Raw genomic sequence first — 4098 nt, 5'->3', positions numbered from 1 at the left:
ATTACTTTTTTCGGCATACTCCGCGAGCGCACCTACAATGTTTCAGCGCCCTACAATGTACATAGCCCGCAGTGAAGCACTCAGAATACCTCAGTTTAATCATAATAAGCCAGTACATGATTACTCTGCAATCATCACTTAAGTGCCAGGAAGAGGGTTCGCTGAACCATCTTCAGACTTTTTTCTACCACTAAATCAATTTGTGCGAGCTCTTATTTTAATGCGATGATTATTTCGCCATATGTATGTGAAAATCAACAAAATATTTTTGCATTCGCAAGAGAACCTTGGTGATAGAAATTTTGTGAAAGGTTTTTCTCTGTTCTATCTTGTATGTAGAACAGAGTATATGATCATCACTCCCACTGGCTGTAGCACAGAAACCGGCGGAAAGAACTGACGGTTCTTAAAGTTAATGACAAAGGATTTCACGAAGACAAGACCAGAACATAGAAAGTCGTCTTAAGCATGGAGATAACATCTTGGACCTACTGATAACAAACAGACCCGAACTTTTCGACTCTGTATGTACAGAACAGGGAATCAGTGATCATAAGGCCGTTGCAGCATCCCTGAATATGGAAGTTAATAGGAATATAAAAAAAGGGAGGAAGGTTTATCTGTTTAGCAAGAGTAATAGAAGGCAGATTTCAGACTACCTAACAGATCAAAACGAAAATTTCTGTTCCGACACTGACAATGTTGAGTGTTTATGGAAAAAGTTCAAGGCAATCGTAAAATGCGTTTTAGACAGGTACGTGCCGAGTAAAACTGTGAGGGACGGGAAAAATCCACCGTGGTACAACAACAAAGTTAGGAAACTACTGCGAAAGCAAAGAGAGCTCCACTCCAAGTTTAAACGCAGCCAAAACCTCTCAGACAAACAGAAGCTAAACGATGTCAAAGTTAGCGTAAGGAGGGCTATGCGTGAAGCGTTCATTGAATTCGAAAGTAAAATTCTATGTACCGACTTGACAGAAAATCCTAGGAAGTTCTGGTCTTACGTTAAATCAGTAAGTGGCTCGAAACAGCATATCCAGACACTACGGGATGATGATGGCATTGAAACAGAGGATGACACGCGTAAAGCTGAAATACTAAACACCTTTTTCCAAAGCTGTTTCACAGAGGAAGACCGCACTGCAGTTCCTTCTCTAAATCCTCGCACAAACGAAAAAATGGCTGACATCGAAATAAGTGTCCAAGGAATAGAAAAGCAACTGGAATCACTCAATAGAGGAAAGTCCACTGGACCTGACGGGATACCAATTCGATTCTACACAGAGTACGCGAAAGAACTTGCCCCCCTTCTAACAGCCGTGTACCGCAAGTCTCTAGAGGAACGGAGGGTTCCAAATGATTGGAAAAGAGCACAGATAGTCCCAGTCTTCAAGAAGGGTCGTCGAGCAGATGCGCAAAACTATAGACCTATATCTCTTACGTCGATCTCTTGTAGAATTTTAGAACATGTTTTTTGCTCGCGTATCATGTCATTTCTGGAAACCCAGAATCTACTATGTAGGAATCAACATGGATTCCGGAAACAGCGATCGTGTGAGACCCAACTCGCCTTATTTGTTCATGAGACCCAGAAAATATTAGATACAGGCTCCCAGGTAGATGCTATTTTTCTTGACTTCCGGAAGGCGTTCGATACAGTTCCGCACTGTCGCCTGATAAACAAAGTAAGAGCCTACGGAATATCAGACCAGCTGTGTGGCTGGATTGAAGAGTTTTTAGCAAACAGAACACAGCATGTTGTTATCAATGGAGAGACGTCTACAGACGTTAAAGTAACCTCTGGCGTTCCACAGGGGAGTGTTATGGGACCATTGCTTTTCACAATATATATAAATGACCTAGTAGATAGTGTCGGAAGTTCCATGCGGCTTTTCGCGGATGATGCTGTAGTATACAGAGAAGTTGCTGCATTAGAAAATTGTAGCGAAATACAGGAAGATCTGCAGCGGATAGGCACTTGGTGCAGGGAGTGGCAACTGACCCTTAACATTGACAAATGTAATGTATTGCGAATACATAGAAAGAAGGATCCTTTATTGTATGATTATATGATAGCGGGACAAACACTGGTAGCAGTTACTTCTGTAAAATATCTGGGAGTGTGCGTACGGAACGATTTGAAGTGGAATGATCATATAAAATTAATTGTTGGTAAGGCGGGTACCAGGTTGAGATTCATTGGGAGAGTGCTTAGAAAATGTAGTCCATCAACAAAGGAGGTGGCTTACAAAACACTCGTTCGACCTATACTTGAGTATTGCTCATCAGTGTGGGATCCGTACCAGGGCGGGTTGACGGAGGAGATAGAGAAGATCCAAAGAAGAGCGGCGCGTTTCGTCACCGGGTTATTTGGTAACCGTGATAGCGTTACGGAGATGTTTAATAAACTCAAGTGGCAGACTCTGCAAGAGAGGCGCTCTGCATCGCGGTGTAGCTTGCTCGCCAGGTTTCGAGAGGGTGCGTTTCTGGATGAGGTATCGAATATATTGCTTCCCCCTACTTATACCTCCCGAGGAGATCACGAATGTAAAATTAGAGAGATTAGAGCGCGCACGGAGGCTTTCAGACAGTCGTTCTTCCCGCGAACCATACGCGACTGGAACAGGAAAGGGAGGTGATGACAGTGGCACGTAAAGTGCCCTCCGCCACACACCGTTGGGTGGCTTGCGGAGTATCAATGTAGATGTAGATGTAGATGTAGATATAAAACGGTCCAGGGAGCAATCCAGAGCACAGACGTAAATCACGGAAAGTCAAGAGTATATTATTCAATGGCGAATAACTAAAGGCGACAGTGACCAGAGACACACTGACTAGTAAAAGCTGGTCCGCGGAACTTAATGACACAAACACACACGTCAGACGGCGGCGCCAGCTTATGTGGCGTCTCCTGTGGGCTCGAGCTGCTGCCGTCGTACTGTGGCGTGTTCAACCTATTGATACTCGGACTACGCGGGGAATACGAATCACCGTCGGATACTAAACATCATGTCGTCGTAACATTATCTATGTGATCGCTCCAGTTTCGCAATAGTAATTCCCGTATTCAGTTGATTTTGAGCTTTTATACAATGAAGAGCCGAAGAGAATGGTACACCTGCCTAATATCGTGTAGGGCCCCCGCGAGCATGCACAAATGCCGCAACACCACGTGACATGGACTCGACTAATGTCTGAAGTATTGCTGGAGGGAACTGACACCATGAATCCCGCAGGGCTGCCCATAAATCCGTAAGAGTACGAGGGGGTGGAAATCTCTTCTGAACAGCACGTTGCAAGGCATCCTTGATATGCTCAATAGCGTTTATGTCGGGAGACTTTGGTGGCTAGCAGGTGTTAAAACTCAGAAGATTGTACCTGGAGTCACTGTGTGGCATTTCTGGACAATTGGACATGAATGGATGCAGGTGATCAGACAGGATGCTTACGTACGTCTCACCTGTCCGAGTCGTATCTGGACGTATCAGGGGTCCAACATCACTCCGACTGCACACTCCCCACACCATTACAAAGCCTCCACCAGTTTGAACAGTCCCTTGCTGCCATTCAGGGCCTATGGATTCATGAGGTTGTCTGCATACCCCTACACGTCCATTCGCTAGATACAATTTGAAACGAGACTCGTCCGACCAGGCAACATGTTTCCTGTCATCAACAGTCCAATGTCGGTGTTAACGGCCCCGGCAAGGCGTAAAGCTTTATGTCGTGCAGTCATCAAGGGTACACAGTGGGCCTTCGGCTCCGAAAACCCATTTCGATGATGTTTCGTTGAATCATTCGCACGCTAACACTTGTTGATGGCCCAGCATAGAAATCTGCAGCAATTTGCGGAAGGGTTGCACTTCTGTCACGTTGAACGGTTCTCTTCTTTTACCAGCAGCAGCGATGTCGTATATTTGACGTTTTACCGGATTCCTAATATTCACGGTACTCGTCAAATGGCGATACGGGAAAATCCCCACTTCATCGCTACCTCGGAAATGCTGTCTCTCATCGCTCGTGCGTCGACTATAACACCACGTTGAAACGCACTTAATCTTGATAACCTGCCATCGTAGCAACAGTAACCGATCTGAC

Source organism: Schistocerca serialis, chromosome 1, assembly GCF_023864345.2.
Source record: "Schistocerca serialis cubense isolate TAMUIC-IGC-003099 chromosome 1, iqSchSeri2.2, whole genome shotgun sequence".
Classification (NCBI taxonomy): domain Eukaryota; kingdom Metazoa; phylum Arthropoda; class Insecta; order Orthoptera; family Acrididae; genus Schistocerca; species Schistocerca serialis.
This window is presented reverse-complemented; position numbering follows the sequence as displayed.